This window comes from Nyctereutes procyonoides, unplaced genomic scaffold (assembly GCF_905146905.1).
Source record: "Nyctereutes procyonoides isolate TBG_1078 unplaced genomic scaffold, NYPRO_anot_genome, whole genome shotgun sequence".
NCBI classification, from domain to species: Eukaryota; Metazoa; Chordata; class Mammalia; order Carnivora; family Canidae; genus Nyctereutes; species Nyctereutes procyonoides.
Window position 1 is genome coordinate 3,353,825 of NW_026575139.1, and position 23,765 is coordinate 3,377,589.

The 23,765-nt window shown below is 42.6% G+C and overlaps 1 long non-coding RNA gene and 3 other non-coding genes across 4 annotated transcripts in view; all 4 read right to left on the reverse strand.

Annotated features, from left to right (window-relative positions):
* The window catches only part of LOC129496209 (uncharacterized), a 32,417-nt gene that overhangs the window by 2,489 nt on the left and 6,163 nt on the right, over positions 1 to 23,765 (reverse strand). Inside the window, exons 5-10 of the long non-coding RNA XR_008661685.1 lie at positions 18,550 to 18,616; positions 17,720 to 17,791; positions 14,588 to 14,659; positions 11,558 to 11,647; positions 7,723 to 7,801; positions 3,465 to 3,551 (exon numbers count right to left, since the gene is read on the reverse strand). This is a non-coding gene — a long non-coding RNA (uncharacterized LOC129496209). The remainder of the gene's footprint in view (positions 1 to 3,464; positions 3,552 to 7,722; positions 7,802 to 11,557; positions 11,648 to 14,587; positions 14,660 to 17,719; positions 17,792 to 18,549; positions 18,617 to 23,765) is intronic.
* Positions 48 to 119, reverse strand: LOC129496479 (small nucleolar RNA SNORD113/SNORD114 family). Its single transcript, XR_008661771.1, has one exon. It is a non-coding gene; the product is annotated as a small nucleolar RNA SNORD113/SNORD114 family (small nucleolar RNA).
* On the reverse strand, positions 2,682 to 2,753 carry LOC129496464 (small nucleolar RNA SNORD113/SNORD114 family). Its single transcript, XR_008661758.1, has one exon. It is a non-coding gene; the product is annotated as a small nucleolar RNA SNORD113/SNORD114 family (small nucleolar RNA).
* On the reverse strand, positions 4,795 to 4,866 carry LOC129496470 (small nucleolar RNA SNORD113/SNORD114 family). Its single transcript, XR_008661763.1, has one exon. It is a non-coding gene; the product is annotated as a small nucleolar RNA SNORD113/SNORD114 family (small nucleolar RNA).

The following is a 23,765-nucleotide window of genomic DNA, read 5'->3' on the forward strand; positions in this document are numbered from 1 at the left end:
TTCCTTCACAAGTACATTCACCACAGAGGAACTCTTCCTCTTCTTGGAATGACCTCAGACCTACAGAGCTTCATCAAAATCTTTAATTCAGACACCCCAGGGTACTCATCACTGATCCAAACTTGGCAATTGTTAAAAAGATTTTATTTATTTATGAGACAAGGAGAGAGCACGAGCAGAGGGAGGGGCAGAGGGAGAGGGAGAAGCAGACTCCCCACTGAGCCAGAGTGGGGGGGGTCCTCCATCCCAGGACCCTGAGATCATGACCTGAGCCAAAAGCTAATGTTTGACTGAGCCACCCAGGCACCCCTAAACATGGCTTTTTTTGGTCTTCATTCATATCTTTCTGCATCATTTTTACATGCACAAATTTTAACAATACAGTCAATAGCCACGAATCACAAATGCCAAGAATGAGATGTATGATTCTTACTAACGTTAGCCTATCCTCACTTGTCCCACAAAGCTAATATATTTGATGTCTTTATTCAGTGCACCTCTGGTTGCACATGGGGATTGACAGTGAGCTTCATATCAACATCACATTGATACAGGTTTTTGTTTGTCTCCTTACAAGTCCACATTGCAAAGATGGTAAAATGAACAACTGTCAACCCTCCTCTTCCCTAAAATAATGTAATTTTCTCCCATCGTCCTATGTTCTCCTCCCTCAGCAAGTAAATGACCTTGATCTTTATCAACGAAGGGATATATACTTCTAAATATACTTTGGTGCCAAACTAAAATGACATATTATTAGGTGGCCTTGAAAATGACTAATCTAAAAAAAAAAAAAGAAAAAAAGAAAATGACTAATCTATGAACCTTGATTCATAACATATTTATACTCTTGGTCAATGCTTGATGTTCTTTGATTTTATATATATGTGTATCTACCTATCTATCTATCTATCAAGCCAGTTTTTTTAAAAAAATTTATTGGAAATTCATGAACAATCTCCTCAGAGAACAGGAACTTTGAAAGCTATTTATATTGGTCTCTGTGCTCTTTGCCCACAGAGGCAACAAGTAAGATCTTTACCATTAGAGAATTATTAAGCTGGCTTTGGTGTGTTCTTGCTTTAAGTGAAAAAGCCAATTCTAAACAGTCTCTATTAAATGTGTCTAAGTGGACGTGAGTTTTACATTGCCTGATTAATAATAAAGCTGGACTGTATCACATTCCCAGTGTTGGCACAAAAACCGTACTCCTTTTTATCAGTTCATTTTATTTTTAATTTTTGGCAATGTAGTAAACATCATGGAATCTGAGGTTTGACTCAAGAAAAAGGCTTGTAACCATTATATTCCCTACTCTTGATAGCCTAGTAATTATTTTCCAGAACTTTACTCGTGAAGAATTGTATGGATTTAGAACCTGGCATCATGGCACATTCTCAACAGTCTTAGTTTTATCACTTATTTATCTAATTACCAATGGAATAATGTGCTCATCTATTTATTTCTCTAAAAGCATACATAATATATGAAAACTCATGTTTCACAGCATTTTACACATATAATGTAAATAGATAATATGGTAAAATTATGTATATACATATATAATAGTAAACTTTCCAACTGAAGCCCAGAACTGAAATACCATCATTACATAAAACTGTTTCTATGTCCTTAACCCAAGTAGGAAGAAACTAGACCTCATCTTTTTTATATGGCCATCAGTAGGGTAGATTAAGATTACTTGTTAATGCTCCATATTGTCCATAATTTTACCTCTTTCAAGTAATCATTTGAAATGATCATATTGGGGCACCTGGGTGGACCAGTTGGTTAAGTGTCCAACTTTTTATTTCAGCTCAGGTCATGATCTCAGGGTCATGAGATGGAGCCCTGCAGCGGGTTCCACACTGGGTGTGGAGCCTGCTTAAGATGCTCTCTCTCCCTCTCCCTCCACCCTCTCCTCCTCTAAAAAAATAAAATAAAATAAACTGATCATATTCACTCACTCAATAACTTATAATAATATATAATTACTTGAGATTCTATAGACCCTATACTTGCACACTTAGACATACTATCAACTGCCCACACACTCACTGCCCACAGAAATAACTGTCTCTTTTCAGTTTGTGCTCTCAAATAAAATTCAGGGAACACAATTAGATTAATCATGACTGGTGTCACATAGCACCTCCTCAACACTGACTCGTTCTTGCTTCTTTTCAATTAGAGTTATGTAATCATTGGTTTATATAAACATTTTTTTCCTTCTTCTTAACAAAACTAACAACCAGCAAATTCCCAGCAATGAGACTCTGGACATGAACATGTTGATACATCTGTGTGTGCTCCTATGTGTCTGGACTTCCTATGTGCTCTAAAGGGGACAACAGCTTTAACCTATATATAGGTAATATATATTCAATATATATTATATTGAAATTCAATGTTAAACAAATATGTTACTAATAATACTTGTTTCATGACAAGTTCTCGTAAGTGATTACATGTGATCTTCTTTGTCTTCATTCACTTACACATTCATTTATTCATGCATTCACTGATTCACTTACACAATACAATCCATACACAAAATCACTAAGACCCAAGAACCAGATCACCAATGGGCTTGAACTCTATTCCCTTAAAGAAAACGACTAGGTCTCTTTTATTGCTTTTTCAATTTCAGTTCCTGTATAGTTAACATACAGTGTTATTATATGGACCTCAGAGTTAAGGGTTTAATCAAAATTCTTGATTCATATACCCCAGAACTACTCATCATTGATCCAAGCTCAACATCCTTTTACTTCGTTTATTTATGTATACATTGTGTATTGATTGTTTATGCATTACTTATTGATTACTTCATTCATGACTTCACTGATATAAAAAAGGTACTTCCTATGAATCACAAAAATCTAGGAACAAGATCTTTGAATGTTGCAGGGAGCTGTTTATAGGCTTATTTCCCACAGAGCTAGTAAATGAGATCTCTTTTTAATTGGACCTCAGTGTTGCACGTATGGATTAATCAATAAACTTGCTTCATACCCATCCCATGTGTTTCACTGCACTCTGCTTGCTCATCTTTCATTTAATTTCTTCATATTTTAAAAATAGTACACTGACCCTGCCTTCGACTTTCTCCACAACTAGAATGCTGGCAATACTTTCCATCTTCCCAGGTGCTCCCTCCTCAAAGATTTAACTATCTAGATAGCTATCAATAGACAATGTTCTTAGAATGTGGTGCAGAAATAAAATGGAATATTAAGCATCTCTGAAAATGGATGAAAACCCTCAAATTTTGTTCCCAATGGATCTCAATTAGACTAAAATGAACTAATCTTAATCCGCGGTTCATTACACACTCCCAGCTGTGGTTTGTGCACAGTGTGTTTGGTTTCACTTATGTTTACAGTGGCCATTCTTCCTTTGAAAACAATCCCATGGACCACATGAATTACTTTCAAATCAAGAACACAAACTCTGTCACTTACATGAGTCACTTTGGTCCTTATCCATAGAAGGGACAGTCAATATCTTCCTCTTGAGATAATGAAGAAATCAGACAGGGTACATTGAAACTGTGGAGTAAGAAGCAGATTTTAGAAAACTGAAGAAGCAGTATAGATTTAAATTTTTTTAAAGACATTTTGTCCTACTGTACTAGATTTATCATAAATCTTGTTTTTAATTACATTCCCATTCTTAGCCCACAAACTGAATTCTTTAATTATTAATATATGTAGTATAAGGATAACTGCTAAATCTATATCCTAGTAGAAGAATTAAGAACAATGCCTATTCCAAATTCTGTCTATTAAACCCTAGCCACACAGGTCCAAGCCTGGATTGTCTTTTGTATGGGTCTTCCTTGATTAGAATTTGGTAAATTTACATCTTCAATTCTTGACATAGTCTCATCAATGATCCATGCTTGATTTCATTTTATAAATTTATTTATTTATTTGTTTTGGGTTTATTTGCTTATGAAATAATTTGTTTGAATTTTCTCTTCTTTTCAAAAAAAAAAAAAAAAGCAAAATACTATTACAAGTAATTGCCTCTACACCCTTTACCTGAAGTGGGCAGAGCACCAAACCAACCCCTTTTACCTATATGGACATCTGAATGACAGCGAAAGATTAATAATGAATTTCTTCTAATGACATATTTATCCTCATAATATGTTTGCCCTCATTTAAATAATCTCTTCCTTCTTTCATTCATAATAATATCAATATTTGTGAAACTACATACCTAGACATACCTAAATAATACTAATATCTTCCCATAAACACAAATACCCAGAGAAAAACAGTTAGATGTGTTTTTTAAAAATGATACTGATTTAGAATAACTAACCTAATCACAACTCCTCTCATGTAATACATTAATATTGGGCCATGCTTGGTCTTCTTTAATTAAGTAGTTCTGTAATCAATATTTATTATGTTTCCTTTTTCTCCCTTTTCTTAATAAAATTAACAACCACGAATCCAGAAGTAATACCCATGGTCACAGACATCTGCCTACATGTTTCTGATAAAACACAGTAAAAGCCTTGCACTCTTCACTTACTGGAACCCAGCTCCTCAGAAGTATTTTAATAATAATGTATTTCTCATTAAACACACTCATAATTGGTAAATACCTAGCCCTCATTGTATTTGTGGATATATTTCTTTCTTTACTCATACTGATTCACTAGTACATGTGAATAAAAGTACCTAAAATGTACCAAAGCCACAAGCAAGGCATTTGTATTCCTAACTTCTGCCACCATTCATGTTCCACCAAGGCAAGAAATTAGGTTTGTTTTTTATGATAGACCTCAGAGTTATAGGGTTTAATCAAAATCCTTGGTTCAGACACCCCAGGGTACTCATCATTGGTCCAGGCTTGGGACTTTTTAATTTATTCATTTATACATTTGTTCATTCATTCATTCATTGACTAAAAATTATTCGATCATATTCATGAATCACAATAAAGCAAGAATAAGTATAAGAATATCACTAACTTCTGTCTTTTGTTTAATTTCCCCCAGAACTAATACACTACAGTGACTCACAGTTGTCTATACAGATCCATCATTCTTCATGCAAACTCATACTTATCATAACCATGTGTAGCATTCTTTCTTTAATTTGGTCAAATTTTAAACATATAATGAAGAAAATCCAGGAACCAACGGTTCACCAACAATCTTTACTTGTGTTCTCTATCACCATGTTAGACACTCAAATCTTTTTCAGTGGTGGAATGTGTAAATCAAGAATGATGGAATATAAAATGAAATATTAAACAAAGGTAAAATGAAGGAAGCATCCTCTTTCACTTTTTAAAAAGGACCTTGTTTGTTCAAAGATTAAGCTAAAATTTTGTTTCATGGCACATTTACCAGTGCTCATTCCTGAGCCTCTTTATGTATTTATCTTTTTTTTATTTATTATTTAATTTGATAGTCATGGATTAACTAGTGATTTAACTATCTTATAGAAGAAAATTAACAAGAGTCTACCAGCAGCCTAAAGTGAAATAATATAACATGAATCTATCTATGAACCTGAAACAACTAGGTTGGAGCCTAGACTTTGTTTTTTTTACATGGGTATTAACAACAAAGACTGAATTTATCCTAACTCTTGCTTTATGAGTTATGCCCATCACTGGTCTATGATTTGCTTTCTTTTCATTAATTGAGTGATGTAAATGTATTCATCCATTCCCTTAGAATCCCTAGTTTGGAATCTGAAGAAACTGACCAAAAACTCTCAATAAAACTAGTACCTGTCAACTTGTTCATTACCTCCAGAGGTAACCAACTAGATCTTTGCTATTTTTTAACGCACTCAATAAATAAACTAGGTTAATTATAATTCTTATATAATCTCCACATTGGTATTCTTCAATTTTCTTATTTATTTCTACTTTATTTCTCATCTCCTTTTTAGAAACGGATATCAGTGCTTTATTTTTTTAATGAACTTCAGTGTTTCAAAAACATATCAATAATAATTCTTGGTCCATGAGATACACTCATCATTAGTCCATACTTGGCCTCTTTTCTTTTCATTCATTTATACATTTGGTTAATGATTTGCTCACTGATTTGCTTAGGCAATAATAACTTAATCAATACCTGTGAGCCTCAAAAGTCTGAGTAAGACTGCAATCTTTCTAACCCCAGATGACAAGCTCATTTCCCATAAAAGTGAGACCTGATTTTTTTTGCAGTAGATTTCAGTGGTGCCCATCTGGATTAACCAACACCTTTGCTCACAATGTTATCTCTCACTCTATGCTTACCATGATTGATTCTCTTCTAGTTAGTTAGTTAATCAGCTACTTGTTCACATAGGTCATTTTCTTTAAAAACAAAAACAAAAACTAGCAACACATCAACAACCCAATACAACACCACTGATTACCACACATATCTGTTCATATGCTCATTAACCATAGGGATTAACCACTTTACATCATTTTTATGGATTTTGGTGCTTCACAAAAAAAATATTTAAAATAATTCTCACTTCAATATACACATTAATATTTAATGTGTGCTTTTTCCTACTTTTCTCTTTCACTACTCATTTTTCATCGATCCATTAATTGACTAATAATAAAACAATCAGGACAGCCCGGGTGGCTCAGCAGTTTAGCGCCTCCTTCAGCCCAGGGCATGATCCTGGAGACCCAGGATCGAGTCCCACATCAGGCTCCCTGCATGGAGCCTGCTTCTCCCTCTGCCTGTGTCTCTGCCTCTCTCTGTCTCTGTGTCTCTCATGAATAAATAAAATATTTAAAAATAATAATAATAATAATAATAATAATAATAAAACAATCAATATCCATGGGTCATAAAAACATAAAGGAAAAGATCCCTGAATATTTTCACCACTGGTGCATAGTAGTGCTGGCCAGTAGACATAGTGCAAGCCATCCATAAACTTTTCAGTTTTCTAGAATCTACATTTTAGGAAATTAAAAAGAAACAGATAAAACCAACTGTAATTGTATATTTTATATAATCCAAATTGATTTAACCTAAAATACTATCATTTCAACATGTCATCTATATAAATATATTTCAATGAAATATTCTATTTTTTGGAGTGGGTCTTCTAAATTTGGTGTGTATTCTCAAAATAGATCACATCTTAATTCACACTAGCCACATTCTAGTGCTCAGTCACCACCTGTGGCTAGTGGTCACTCTATTGGGCAGCATATGTGCACAGGCTAATTTCCCACAGAAATAATACACTATCTATCTCTCTATAATGATCAAAAACAGATAAGTCTATCAAACTCTTGATACACTCATTACCAGCCTGTTCATAGCCCTCTTTCTTTTAATTTGTTTGTTTTTCAGATATAAAACAATGAACTATTATGAATTCCCCATCATCCAGAATAGAATACTGGTAGTGTCTGTCCATCTCTCCATGGGCCACCCTCTTGACTAGTTAACAGCATAGAGCTTTTGTACCAATGAGAAAATGTTTAAATCAGCAGTGAACAATAAAATGCCAATAACACAAGTAAAGGTTTGGTATATTTTTAGTAGAACTAAGTTGTATTGAATTGGGTTCATTGTAAGCTTTGGTTCATACCACACTCATCATTGGTTTACGCACGGCCTCCTGTGATATTACCAATATATGAAGCTATTTGTTTCTTTTAAGTAATATAGTTAACATACATGAGCAAACCACCCCAACCAAGAACAAGAACTTTGTCACTTACATTAGCCTCCATTCTCCTTACCCATAGAGGCAAGTTGCTTATCTGTTACAGATGGCTATTCAGCTCTAGTGCATTCTTTCTGTAGAATAGAAATCAGGTATAAGAAAAATGAAAACTATTAAGATTTAAAATTCTTTTAAATGAATGTTAGTTGTGAAATACCAGAGTAACTATAATCCTTGGCTTCGGGGAAGTGTGGAAGTGGTTCCAACACAGTATGTTGTTCACCATGTGAGAACAGATAATCTATCTCTAGAAGTTTCTGCATAAGGAAGAGTCTTATTCAAACCAGAAGTGAATCATAATGGCCTAGACTTTGAACTAAAGCACTGGCTTTATGGACTTTTGTTCCAAAGAAAGAATAACTGTACTTTATGTATGACATGAAGTCCACATACTCTCACCAGTTGGGAGAAATGTGGTAGGTTATGTCATTTTTCAGCAAATGTTCCTTTTCCCTTCCTTAAACTCCATGGGAGGAATACCTTCCCTACACCATTGATGCTGCGCTTGGTCATATGACTTGCATTGCCCAGTGCAACATAAGTGGATGTGGCTTAAAGCCTCTCCCAGAGGAGGCTTTCAGTGTGCTTGGGTGGTTTTGCTTGGCCCCTGGAGCTTCAAGCTTTCACTATAAGAAGAGGATGTCCCAGACACTACAACTCCTATATCTAGGGGCCTTGAATAACAAGGCAAGTGAAGCAGATGTGAACCCAACCCACAGCCTGGAGTGTAACTGCCGCAAAAGACCCACAGACTCATATATGAGAAATAAATATTGTTGTCATTATTATTCTATAAGCCACTGAAATTGTGGATTACTTTTTATGTAGCACTGTCACAGCAATGACTAACTCATATATTTCTGTCCTTTTATTTTTAGGAATTTTTTCATTTACTGATTTTCTATAATTTTGTCAATGAAATCACCATGAAGTCACCATCAAGTGCACCAAGAAAACTAATTTGTATCTATATATACGTTACATATATAATTTTAAGTATTTATTACATATAATTAACACTATTTGTAATATTTTATCATATACAATCACGTATGTGTACATGAATGTCATATGTGGATATAAATTATAATTAGAACAATAGATAAATAATCTTTGAAATCCTTATCCATAAATAGAGAAAGACCTTTATATGATGAACTTGTATTACCTTATATAAATATTTGGTTCATGATACACTTTCATCATCAGTCCATACTTACTCCTCTTTATGCATATTGACAATTAGTTACATCTGCCTCTACTCTCCTCAGTGACAAATGTAGAAGAGACCTTTTATTAATGGACCACAGTTGTGGTGACTTGTATGAATCACAAAAACTTTGGTCCATGCCACATTATCATCTTTGTACCATGCATGGACTATTATTTTTATTCATTTTTAAATTAAATAATATAATAATGCAATGAATATTGACAAAACCACTATTCAGCCATCTAACTATCACTTGGACAATAGATTTTTAATCCTTTCCTACCAAGATGCAAAGATCTTCATTCAATTTTAGAGAAATGTTCACATAAACTGTGGAACACACACACCAGGTAATATAAACAGTTTATAAAAATAAACGAATAAGCCTATGTCTTTTTTCCATAACTTAAGACTTTTATGCCTGTGAATCTCAGTTGCACAGAACTGGATTAATTAAAATTTTTGTTTCATGAGGCACTCTCCTCTCTGGCCCCATAACTAATCCTCTTTTATTAATTTATGTATTATTAATTTATGTGTTTATTCTTTTTAATATTCAAGAAATTCCCATTACCCAACTCCTCAACACAACTAATAGAGTAGCCATGAGTCACCTATGACTATTTAAATTAATAAAAATTTAAGATTCAGTTCCTCATACACACTAACTACATTTCACAGGCTCAAAGTCAAATGTAGCTAGTGGCTACCATATTGGACAGAACAAATTATATAAAACACATCTGTCACTGCAGAAAATTCTATTGGGCAATGCTAATAAATACTCTTTATCTTTAAGGAATAGTCTAGAACTTTTCCTCATGAAATTAAACCGCATTAATCATAGTTCTTGATCATTGGTCTATGCTGATTCTCTCTCGTTTGATTTGGTCATTTCTAAAGAAGTTTTAATGAAAACCCATAAATTCAATCTCTTACTCCACAGGTAGAACACTGACATTATCTTTTATCGACCTTGGTGCTCCTTGCTCAGAGTTAGCATCTTAGATCTTTATCCATGGAGAATTGTTTAAATAAACTATGTGTGTGTATGTTTATATATACATATACAGTGAAACAAGAAGTAGTTGGTAAAAGGAATGAAACAGACTAGATTATTTTGATAGAGGTCAAAAGCACAGAACTGAATTAACTGCAATCCCTGGGTCCTTCTTATCCCCAGTCTGTGTTTTGGCCTTTCATGTATTTTATGTATGTATGTAATTATTTATTTGTTTTTAGCATTAAAATCAACATCCAACACACCATCATGCAAAAACAAGAATATGGACTACTCCTTAACCAAATGTTTTTTTAAAAAGATCTTAGATGTACACAATTAGAATAATCTTAGTCCTGGGATCATGAGATATTATCATCATAGGCCCATGTTTGCTATCTCTTATTTTATTCCTCAATTTGTTCATTCATTCATTTATTTAGTTATGAACACTCTTGAATAACTTCCCCTCCAACGATTTAAGAACATCAATAATTACTTACATTTTCTTTACGTACCTTATCCATCCAAATAAGATTCAACATCCTCACAAATATTGCATGATTAATGCAGTATGGTGTGTCCATTTTGTGTAACAGAAAGCAACTATTTAAAAGTTGAACACCCTGGATCGTTTTCAATGGCTTTCACTTGTGTAGAATTAAAATAGCGAGCCTTAGCTTATGAAACATTACCCTCATTGGTCTACACCTGGCCCTTTTTCATTTTATTTATCCTTTTAAAAACATCATAAAAAATTACCTGTGAATCTTACCCAATAAATAGAAAACTATCAATATCCATGTCTCTGTGCGCATCACTTTTGCCAAGTTAACACCCAAATTTATCAATGCAGAAGTGTCTATATAAGCCATAGTGTATAGATTAATATAAATGCTATTAAAATAAATAAAATTGCATATATTTTTTGTTTTAATGTCCTTCAAATTTGCAGGATTGGGTAATCATAAATCACAAATCTTGTCTTCATTAGTCCATGCTTAACCTTTTTTTTATTTATGTACGCATTCATTTATTTTTCATAAATCAATAAACACACATGACCTCACCACTCAACCTAAGAATAAGAAAAAGTAACAATTATATTTATGTAGAGATATGCATGTTATACACATATATATACATGTATACAACTAACATACATGAATATAATTGTTTCTTTTTATTTTCTCATCTCCTACATGGAGAGCAATCTAGTTATATTATTCTTTTTAAAGATTTATTTATTTATTTATGATAGACATAGAGAGAATGAGAGAGAGAGAGAGAGGCAGAGACACAGGAGGAGGGAGAAGCAGGCTCCATGCAGGGAGGGAGCCTGACTCGGGACTCGATCCTGGGACTCCAGGATCGCGCCCTGGGCCAAAGGCAGGCGCTAAACTGCTGAGCCACCCAGGGATCCCTATATTATTTTTTAACTTGGTGACAGTTATGCCAAATGAGAGTCATCACCTTGGTTCATGGCACAGTCTCCTCATTGGTCTTTGCTTGACCATCTTTGATCTTATTTGTGCCTGTTCATGTTTAATAATGCATACACACACACCCATCAGCCAACCACCCAACCTTAAAACAGTAACACCAACCATCACTCACGTTGGTTGGTCCGTGGCTCATTTCCCACAGAGGTCACAGCCAAGATCTTCATCAACAGAGTGTCATTAGACCCACTCTGGGGCCTCCATTCTGTGGAACACAAGGCAGGTATTAAAAAGGATGAAACAACCCAGGTATTTTTTAACAGCCGTTGGATGAACAGCACAAGACTAATCACAATTTCATTCATGACACGATTCCACCATTGGCCTAAGCATAGCTCTCATTGTACATATTTTTTCACTTAATAATCTTATGATAAACGTGGGTGACCTAATCAAAAACAAGAGTAAGAGTAACAGCCATTACAAGCATCTGTCTCTATGCTTCTTACCCACAAAGGAACCAGCCCAGATCTTCTTCCTAATGGACTCAGATATGCAGAGTTGAGGTAATAACAATCTTTGATTCCAGGTATAATTGCATCATTGTTTCCTAACATCTCCCTTTTACTGTTTTTACTTAATTTTTTAAAGGTAATAAACACATCAGGTCAGCACTAACACAGAACAAAAATATCAATCAGCACTTATATTAGTATTTATATACCGATGCTTCTTTTCCACAGAGGTAAGAGCTTTATTTTCTTTTATGGTCTTAAACGGTCCACAATTGTACATAAGTGCATTAATCTCAATCCATAATTCATAAAATATTGTCTCTGGTGGTTCATGATCAGCCCTCTTTCATTCTTTCGTTTATTTTATTTACTCATCTAATTCATATTTAACTACACAGCAAATACACTTGAATCCACCATTCAGCCCAAGACCAATGACTGTTTTATATAACTGTTGATATGCTTTCACCCACCATCCTAACACCCTTGAATTCTTTGGGCTTTGTTTCTGTTTTATTTTGTTTTTTAATAACTACAGTTGGATACAACACATTACTCATAACCCTTGTTTAAAAACACATCCTCATCACCGGTCCATGCTTAGACCTCTTTAATTTTATTTATGCATTTATTCATTTTTAACTATTCAGTAAAACCCATTAAGCCCCACCTACACTCCTCTACAGCTCCTTTCCCCACAAAGATCTTTCATCTCCTGCGAAAAACCCCGGTGTGCCCATTCTATGGAACACAAAGCCCCATTAAAAGGAAGAAAATAGCCTAGACCTTTTTTTGTTTGTTAATGTCAGGTTAGCAGACCTGAATTAATCATAATCTTTTGTCCAGAACGCATTCTCACAATTGCTGTACTCAAGGCCTTTATTACATTATTTCTTTATCCTTTATTATTTTTAATAATAAAATTAATAACCACAAACCACTCTGATCTCTTAATAACCCTCGGTTGTGGAGAATTAACCACGATCCTTGGTTCAGGGTTGCTTCTGGCCATTGCCCCAGGGTTGCCCCTCTCTTATTTTACTGATTCTTAGAAACTATACAATAACCGTGCGTGACACCCACCTACCTCCATTTCCCCCGCTCTCAGCCCTTTTCTGCCCTCTGATTTAAATGGTCACTCCCCAATCTCCACAGTACCCTCCCCTGCCCCTATTATATATATATAGATAGATAGATAGATAGATATGTATATATATATATAGTTTGATCACATATATGTATTCTTTTTTTTTACATATATGTATTCTTTACAAATATTTTCCATGGGCCCCTGGCTTTACAAATATTTTCCATGGGCCCCTGGCTTGCAGGGCCTCTGTAGGGCTCTGTCAAAGGAGAGAATGAATCCATGGCTGAGTGAAGAGAACACCCACCAGGGGATAGTAGAAGGACTCAAACCAAGATCTTTGAACTCCGTGTGCCATCTTTACTTCGCATGACTCTGTGCTCACAGTCAGAAGGCACTGTCAGCAATGCTCAGCGCACAACTGCTCACACCACACTGCCTGCCTCTGAATCCAGCCTCAAGCCCTGACGAGCTGGACAACATCAGAAAGGTGAACTAACCTCTCTGTGCCTGGTTCCCCCCTCTGTAAGATAGTTGTAGCACTATGCCCTAAGCAGAATTATTCATTATTTTCCCACCAAAGGCAATCAGGTAAGCTCCCCCACCCCCACCCTGTCTCTGAGCCCCTCACCCAAATCTTTCTTCCCTCTGTAGCAGCGCCGGAGCTGTGGTGCTAGACAGACAGACAGACCAGGTTCCACCCCAGCAGGCACTCATGAGCAGAGACGTGACCTGGCCTCTCTGTCTTGTGCCCCGACTTGTGCGATTTGTAGACTGAGGACAGCAGCACCCTCGTGGGTCCAGCGTGAGGGCGCAGTGAACTACCGACAGTTCCTCAAGCAGCTCCCACCCTGAACCCCGCCACCCCCCACCGCGACCCCGATCCCCACCCACCCCCCACTGGCCACACAGCCCCCAATCTGATTAGAGAAACGAATTATCTCGATGCTCAGGCCAAGCCGAGGGTTTCGGGAAGGATGGGCCTCGGGCAGGAAATTGTTGGGATCTGTTCTTTTTTGGACACGGCATCAAAGCTTAAACAAGTGCCCTGGAAAATAGAAATCCAACTAAGGGATGCGCTTTAGAAAACTAAAATTCATTTCATGAAATGGGGCTGCCCTCGGGGGAGTCTATGCCAGGAGATTCTTGATGATCAAATCGTTTCCCAGAAACTACAAATGCCTCTACTCTGACCCTTACTGACAATATAGCCAGTTGCCTCCCTAGCCTCCCAGACTGGCCTGATAGGTGCCTGGCACACTGACCACAGTGCAACTCTTGAGACATGAAAAATTACAAATGAATTAAATTTTAAAGCAGACATACATTGTGTTTATGTGTGCATAATGTAAGAGATACACAACTGTATCTACTCAGGGACCTTCTTAAGGGAGTCATGGGAACACCATCAGGCTGGGACACATAGGCTCCTGCCTTTGCCTTCAACACACTAAATGGCCTTGGGTGAGGCCCTACCCCCTCTCTGAGCCTCAGGTGGCAACAATCCACCAGTCTGTCCTCCCTCCCAGGTGGTGTGGAAGTGATAAGCATAAAGTTTAAATGCAAGTTCCCTTCAAGCATCAGAGGATCATTAATGTTGTACCTCCTGTACCCAGCACGTAGTGTTCACAGCATGCCTTAGCATACATTATCTTGTTTGATCCTCACAGCAGCCCTGCGAATTAGACATAATAATCATAATTAGCCAATATTGATTGAATGCATACTCGGCACCAGGCACCATGCTGCCTGCTTGGCATGCATTGACAGTCTGCTGGGGTGGGTACAATTCAACAGCATCTTGTTTCTTCTCCCCCTCCCCCCAAAAGTTCTGAGCACACATTTTGGGCCAGGCACTGGTCTAGGTGCTGGGATACAGCAATGAACAAAACAAATAAAATCTGAGAGCTAACATCCCTTGGGTGGAGACAGAACAGACTACTAAAAATAAATAGTGGTGTATGGACTATGAAGAAAATAATGGTGTAAGGACTATAAAGAAAAATAAAACAGGAGAAGGAGCAATAGCAAACAGCAATGAGAGAGCATCACCAAGAAGGGGATATTTGAGCAGACATGATTAGTCCCATTTTACACAGGAGGAAACTGAACCTCAGAAAGGATAAGTGACTTACAAGTGGTCACACAGTAAGGAAGATGCTGAGCTCCAGAGTTTGTCTTACCCAGTTATCCCCATTCCCTCATTTTTGTGGCAGTTCTTGCTCTCTGATACCCCCACTGTCAGCCTATAAGGTGAGTGTGTGAACACGTGTATGGCTGAGTACGAGGGCTTGTCTGACCTCCTACACAGGCAGTCCCAGAAGCACAGGGCATCTCCAGGATATACTAACAGCCATAGATGAATAAATACACTGCCTTTCTTTTTTTTAATTTTTATTTATTTATGATAGTCACAGAGAGAGAGAGAGAGAGAGGCAGAGACATAGGCAGAGGGAGAAGCAGGCTCCATGCACCGGGAGCCCGACGTGGGACTCGATCCCGGGTCTCCAGGATCGTGCCCTGGGCCAAAGGCAGGTGCTAAACCGCTGTGCCACCCAGGGATCCCCTAAACTGCCTTTCTTAAAGAAGATGCAGTGGTGACAGTTCCTGCAGGACTTGCACAGATTCAGTGTCAGGTAATGCTGAATTCATAGCATGCTCCCAACGTCCAGCAAGTCAGCACGGAGGCTAACCCCATATCCTGTCATTTGGCTGGTAAGGCATCCAAACACACTCCTCCCCTAGTACTACCCCCATATGCAGCTACACATTGCCTAGGCCTAAGTTGCAAATATTATGCACAGAAATGAAAGGAGGTCACCCAGTCCTCATGCCCTAAGTGAGAAAAGACTCAGTGGAACAATTCTTTGTTCCAACTAGCCACCCTCAAAAGAGCAAACAAAGAAATATCTCTAAAGTGACTATTTTCTCCCCCACCCCCCAAAAAAAACAGATATAGAAAGAAATTTGGTAAGAACGTATATGAGAATACTTGGGGAACTTGCCCACTGCTTCTAAAAGCCATGAAGTTGAATCAAGACAACTTAATTGTTCATCTTGCCCTTTACCTACTCAACTTCTTTTCAGCTTCCATTAAACTTCAATATAATTCTCAATACTCCCAAGGAAATTCCTTTGGGGGGAGTTTCACCTATTCTAAGGCTTAATATTTCATTAGATGGATCGTGTCCATTTGGTATGTATAATTCTCATTTCCCTAACTAGAGCTAAAATCTTCTAGTCTTAAATCTATATATGTGTTTCTATTTCACGGACACCCCCCCCAAAAACAAACTCATACACCTCGCTGAGCACCTGTTCAGCTATCTATAAAACACGGATAATGATTTTTAAGCAGTCAGAGATATTAATACCATCTCAATAAAAATAGTTATGACAATTTTAATTTTAACTATAATAGAGTATTTATTGATGTTAACCATATGGGAAACATTGTTTTAAGCTCTAAATGTTTAATTCATTTAATCTTCAAGTACCTATTAATAAGGTACTGTTGGTATCCCCATATTACAACTGAGGAAACTGAGGCACAGAGATTAAATACTCACAAAACTAATAAATGGCAGAATCGAGAATTAAACATGAGCATCTGGGATGTGTCTAACAGGACTTAGCCCATATGCGAGGCATCAAAACCTATCTGCTGAATTTGAGTCAGGCCTTCAGAAAGGCTTGCTGATTTGCCCTTCTGCCCTCTGTCTGACTCTCTCTCTCCTTACCTTGTACTCCTTCAGGCCCTAGAGTAATTTTTACACCTACTTGCCTTAGTATTCAGTCATCATAGGAAATACCAAAAATTTAACTTGATTAATTATACTGCAAGATGTCAATGGTATAGTTGACCCTTATATGTATGATAGTCACAAATAGGACAAACTAGGGAAGGTGTTACTTGAGAAATAAATTTAGAGTCTGGGGGCTGAGGTCTAGCCCCCTGACAGATCAGGAGGGCGATACTAACATGGGTTAACCCCAAGGAGTGAATTTTTTTTCAGACACGGTCTCAGAGAAAAAAGAAATGGGAAGAGGGTATGTGTTTGGAAGAAAAAAGGAGACTAGAGTTCAAATCCTGGTTCTGTATTGTTCCCTATATGATTTGGGGCCAATCCCTTGGCATTCCTAAGCCTTAATTTTCTTGTATCTTAATTGAGGATGGTAGTTGCTATCATGGGGGGTCACTGTGATGATTCAAAGGAGATAAAATTATGCCAAATGGCTACAAAAGGACTGAGCATGCGGTTGGGCTCAGGGCTTAGTCATCCAGGAGAGCCAGAGGAGGGAGGCTGCCTGCTGTTTCTCAGTGCAGTGTGAAAACTGCTAGGAGCGAGAGTTGCTGCTGAGACGCTCCAGCAGCACAGCTGGGGCTTGGTCCCTGGGACCTGGCAGCCCACCTGTTGTCCCAGAGCCACCTGAGCCAGTCAGGACGCCCAGAGGCAGAACAAAAGGCAGGAGCTTTGCCACCAAGCTCCATTCAGAGGAAACATCTCTTCAGAGACCAAAGAAGCCTTTGATATTGGTGAGAAACTGACTCTTCTCTCTCACTCATCCATCTAGCCACCCTCTGCACTTGAATTCATTCCCCCATCTCACCAGCATGCATCATCCACCACACCATCTCTCCATCTGCTGATGCCTCATTGAGGCAAGCATCCATTCATCAGACCGGACATCCATCCTTCCACCTCTCCATATTGTACACAGGAATCAGACAAACCTGGGTTGGGAATCCTGGTCTTGCTTCCTAGCTGACCTTGGGCAAGTCATTAGCTTCTCAAAGTCCTCTCATCTGTAAAATAAAGGGAAATCAGTCATAGCTGGGGTGAGGATTTAAAGAGAGAGTGGACATACCAAGGCCTGGCCTGAGCAAATGATCATTAAATGTTAATTCCCTCTGCTTCTGCAATCGGGCTGGTATATATACAGGGAGAAAACCAGTACGTCTCACGTGTCATATTGAGAAATGACTTTCTAGAAATTACCTGCAGTGTTTCAGCGGTGTGTATCCCCCTGCAGCACCAGGGGTTGGGCAGTGGCCAGAGCAGTTTGGGGTAGTGGTCCCTCCTGGACTCACAGCAGAGAGTGCCATCTAGTGGATCGGCAACCAGCGGGGTCCCTGGTAGGCCCCAGGTTGGTTGCTGTCTGCTGTTGGGTGACAGTTCTGAGCCAGCCAGGAGGTCCCAGCCCTCAGACTGCAGACTGCCCTTGTTGAGATGTGCTGCACGTACTGTCTTAATCACTCAGGGGGCCTGGACCACCAGAACCTTTTGTTTTGTGGATGATAGCCAGTTCTGTGTTGCCTACCCTAGCCCAACTCCCCTTTAAATGTTTCCAGAAAAAAAAAAAAAACTATTCTAGCACCTACTGTTTGCTGAGTGTCTGTCATGTATTAGAAATAGGGCTGGGGCTTCACATGCACTGTCTCTAATCCTCTAAATGATCCTCGGAGAGACTCAGGAGTTTCCTCATTTTTAGTAAGAAAACCCACATTTACTGAGGGTGGGTGAGGGTATACAGTCAGACCCAGGAATTTGTAGCTGCACTTACCTGCTGACATCCCAGTGCCCCCTTGAAACTGCAGGTAAGAATTTGGACACTGACTTGAACAAGCCAACTGTAAAAGAAATTTATGAGTCAATTGGGGATATCTGAATGCTGAATAGATGCTGGATGACATTAAGGAAACGCTGTTAATTTTTTAACTGTGAAAGTGGCATTGTGGTTATGTTTTTAAAACAGAAAAGAGTCCTTCTTTTTTAGAGAAAGGCACTGAAATATGCTCAGAGGAAACAATATGGTGTCTGGAATTTGCTTCAAAATAGTCTTGGGTGGAAGTGGAAGGAGGACAGTACACAGCTCTGACAGGATACGGGGGGCTGAGAGCTGTCGGCACCTGGGTGGCAGCAACATGAAAACTGTGTAAATTGTGATGGGGATATGTATTACTTTCTCTACTTTTGTGTTATTTCAAATTTTACATAATTGAAGGTTTTAAAGATCAACAGGTAAAAATGAAGTGCAGGAGGTGAGGGGGTAGGAGAGAGCCCACTGAAAAAAGCAAAGAGGCCTAGCGTCCAAACTAAATGTTGGGGGGGGGGCGGTATCAGGGAGCTGATTCATCGGAATGAATGCCTCCAAGTGGAGAGGGCACAAGAAAGGGGCCAGGGCTGGTGGGAGCAAGTCATTCTAAGTTGAGAGGATTAAGGAGAAAGTGGAAAGGTGCAAGATGTTAAGGAATTAGGTGCCCACCAGCCACCCCTAGGCCCTCCCACCTTCCTCAGATGCCCCCTTGGTCCCCCCAGGCCCTCCAGCCCCCTCCATGGCCCTCCTGCCTCCCTCAGACACCCCTGTGACCCCCCAGGCCCTCCAGCCCCCTCCATGGCCCTCCTGCCTCCCTCAGACACCCCCTTGGTCTCCTCAGGCCCTCCAGTCCCCTCTATGGACCTCCTGCCTCCTTCAGATGCTCCATGTTTCCCCCAGGCCCTCCAGCCCACTCCATGGCCCTCCTGACCCCCTCAGAACCCCCATGCACATACACACACACACACCCGGCCCTGGCCCTCCTGGTCCTTCCCCACTCCCTAAGCCATCCTGGCCCTTGGCAACCTTTTCACTTGCTCTAAAAGGACCGGCCAGCACCTCTCTGCTCCAAGGCAGAGCTGCCCACCTGATGAGTCCCTCCTGAGACCAGCTTGGCTGGTAAGGATTGAGCTGTCTAGCTTTGAAATGTCTTTTTTTTTTCTCCTTTTTTTTTTTTTAATTGCCTTTGGGGAAGGAAAAGAATCAGTGCTTTTGCCCTGAAACTGTGTGCCAAGCTGCTCTCCCGACCTCAGCCCCCCTCCCCCCATCAGCCACATCACCCACCGCAGAGTGACTAACTCTCAACCCCAGGTCCGATCCATTTCCCCAGACCCTGCGGGGCTACCGCCGAGCCCTCCACCTGTCTGTCCCCGGTGATCCTGGCCCTTCTCCGGCCGCCAGGGTCTCTGTGCAGTGGCTTCCCGGGCACCTCGTCACCCTGGAAAAGCTCCCTCCCCCTTCCTTCGTTTCCCATTTTGGAGAGCCAGCCGCGGGACGGTTCTGGGACCCTCCGGCCGCCGCTTACTGCATTGCAGCAGAGCCCCGAGTGAGGAGGGGCGCAGCCAGCAGCCACCCCAAGCCGGAGCCTGCCCCCCCTGCGGACTCCAGCCCAGGGCAGGGCCCGGCGCCCCCTCTCCCCTCTCCCTGGCCGCAATCAGAAGCGCCACGACAAAAGTAAAAGCACCAGTTGGTCCCGACTGACGGTCTCCCCCTCCTCACTTTCTGGGCTCAAAAATGTGGCCCAGGCAGCCCCCTTGTGGCACTTGGGGGCGCCACAGACTCTTGGCTGGTGTCTGAAGAATTCAGACTGTCTGATTCCACTGCACCGTGAGTTGGCACAAATCTGAAGTGGCCCAAGTCCTACCCGATGCAGACCTGGCTCGGCCGCCTCTCTGAGTCGGGGGCACGGCTCTCCCGCCTCCCTCCCCGTCCTCCCTCCTCCCTCCCTCCTCCCTCCTGCCCAGAACCGGCGCTCTCCTGTTGAACACTGCTCCAAGGCGCAGACAGGTGTCTGCCGCCTGCTAACAGTGGTGGGAGCAGGAGGGAAGGCGTGGGGACTGGGGCTTTCCTCACTGTGATGTTTGGGGAAACTGAGGAGTGGGGAGGCTCACAATCCCTGTGCCTGTCGGAAAGGGGGCCGGAGACCCTCCCTCCGAGAGTGGGTTCCAGCTCAGAGCATCCCTCTGAGGTGAGGGGCTGCCCTCAGGACTGGCCCTGCTCCCCCTTCTCAGCCATCAAGCCCTCATCCCCTCCAAAGCCAGTCCTCCCCACGAAGAAGCCCTGGTGGCCCCCCCCCATGTGCTCCATCCTCTTCTCACGCACTGTCCACATAAACAAGCCCCAGCCCCCTCCGTCTCTATCTGCAATCTGCTTGGAGGTGGGCAGGGCCCTCTCCACGTCAGGTTAATAATGCCATTTTCATAAGCCTCTGCCCATAGGTGCTACCACCTAATTTTGAATCTGCCCTTCAAACGGATTGGGCCACAGAGGAGCTGGGATCTCAAGCACCGCTGGGAGGTGCTTATAACTAATCAATCCATCCCCTGCCCACCCACGCCCCCCCAGCACTCGGCTCTGCCTTCCTGAGCAGTCTTCAGCAGCAGGGTGTGGTGGGGAGCTTCAGACGGCCTGGGGTTCCAACCTAGCCTGGCTTCACAGCAGCTGAGAGACGGTGAGTATGTGCCTTCACGTTCCCCTGCCTCAGTTTCCTTATGAACCCAACAGGGGATTAAGAGCTTGGTGCTCAGAGGCTTTCCTCCGGGGTGAGTCCTGTGGAGGCAGCCCAGCTCAGGGCTTGGCCCCTAGACAGGGCTCCATAAATCTCACCTGCCATCATCCCCCCCGGATCACTTGATGTGCAGTGACTAACTCCCTGTCTCTCTCCCCCAGCAGACTGAGCTTCCAGGCCAGGAAGCCGACTGCCACTGCTTGGGGTCCAGCCTCTCACTCAGGTCTGGGCCTGACAAGGTAGGTGCACTGCGGTGGTTTGGAGAATGAGTGCATGGGTGGATGCCCGGAGCCCACAGTCTGTGGGATGCCCGGAGCCCACTGGGTTACTCTTTCCCAGACTGCCCCCCTACTGTCTAAGCCAGCCCTTCCAGGCAGCCACAGAGCAAAGTATTCTTTTGTGCCTTGCCCCGGGCCCCCGCGTGCTGCTACATACAATGCAAATTCTTGCTGTATTAAATGCAGATGTGGGCTTGCATGTCGTTTCTACCGCCTGCTGCATCTACTGTGAGCTCACAGGCCAGGGGCTGCCTCTGGCTGACTTGATTTGTGCGATTAAGCCCACAGAGGGGTCTCTGGCAGGCGACGTTCCTGTTAGTATTCGGGGCAGGGTCGCGGAAGGCCGGGCTGTTTTCTTTCTTGCGCACCACTTGTTACATGTGCGCCTCCCTCCCCGAGTCCCACTGGCCACTCCATAAGCATTCATGAAGTGTCTGGTGTGTGTTAGGCTACTCTTATCTCGTTTCATCTCACGGGGAGGGAGCCCTTCTCATATCTAATTCACAGGGAAAAAGAGAGGCTCTGAAAAGTAAAGGGAATTGTGTGGTCTCACAGCCAGGAAGCGGAGAGTCCAGCCTGGTCTGGGGTGTCTGTCTCGGGAGCCCCCCCGGCCCCACCGCGGCTGCCTGCCGCCGCTGTCGCTGCCGCTGCTGCGGGCTGACCAGGGCCGGCCAGCCGCCAGCGGCTCCTGCAGAAAAGGCAGGGGGTTGCATAGAGAGCGTTCTCCCTGGCAACTAGCAGAGGGGCCATAAAAAACGGAGGGCTCAGATGCTTAACAGAAATTCTAGCAGCTGGACCTGGGAGGGGAGACCCGCGCCCTCCCCTGGGCTCTCTGCAGAACAGCAGGGCAAAGGGCTCCGTCCCAGACCCCACGGAGCAGGGGCAGAGGCGCCCCGGGACAGGTGTAGACGGCTGTGATCCGGATGGTGACAGGAACCCCAAATCTGATCCCTCGGTGGGTGGGGGGCTCGCTCCTGAGCACGGAGAGGAGAGGAGTGAAGTGAGCTTGCTGTCTGCGAAGAGCAGAGGGCAGAGGGGGCGAGGGGGCTGCAGCAGAGCCGCGGAGGCAGATGCAGAAAGCAGGGGAGGGCTCGGCAAAGCAGCTCGGTGTGTGCGAGCCCTGAGCGGGCTGCTCGGGGAGAGAGGGAGCTCCCTGTTACGGGAGGCATCCGAGCAGAGAGAGGCAGGCCGGTACTTGGCCGGGAGGCTGCAGCACGGCTCCCTGCCCGGGCTGGCAGCCCGCACGTCTAGGCCTTTGAGAAGCTCCTACAGAGCTAAGTCCCGAGCGGGGCTGGCTGCGGAGGAGGCAGGCTGGGGTCAGAGCAAGGATGCGCAGACTTTCCCATGTACCTTGCCCTGAGCTGCATGGCAAAGGCACGGAGATGGCTGGTGGAGCGCTTCTGTCACAATGAGGCAGTGAGGGAGAGGAGCAGAGAATGGGGGTGAGTGCTCGGGGCCAGCGGGGGGGACGTGGGGGGCTGTCCTGCAGCCAATTCCCCATCTCAAGGGCCGGGCCACCTGGAGTGGCCAAGTGCCCGCCCCAGCTCCCAGGCCCAGAAAGGCTGCCCTGGGTCCTCTCTGGGGCAACAGGCTGGTGCAGCGGGTGGTGGGGGGAGAGCCTTCCTGCGGGGGAGGGAAGAGGGGGGGTCTGATGAGTTGAGAGGCCGCCCGGTCATGGGAAAAGCAAGGCCCTTTTCTGGAGGCTGGGCCGCAGCCACGGATTCAGCCGGCTGCTGGACCGTGACTTGGATGCTCTGGGGACTCGTGAAAGCCCCTCGCCCCAGCGACGGGGCCCAGGGGCCTGCATGTTGATGAATGAGGCCCACGCTGCATCGGGCGCTGGCTCTCCAGGCCCATTCATGGGGGCTCAGTTCCCAGGAACTCTGGGTGGACGGGGCCTTTATCAGGGGACCCCCGCTAGACGAGGCTCTGTTCTGCAGTTTCTAAAGGAGTTTTTTTTGTCTTTGTTCCCAGTGTAGGCACTCAGCGAGCGCACGCAGGCGCGCGCACATGTGTGTGCGTGTGTGCGCGCGTGTGTGCGTATGTGTGTGTTTGTGTGTGTGTGTATTACAGGCTGGCTCTGAGGGGCCAGCCCGGGGGTCCTTGTCTGTGAAATGGCCAGGCTGTCCTAGCTCACCCTTGAGGCAGTGACGCACTTTCAAGGGGCGGCAAGAACC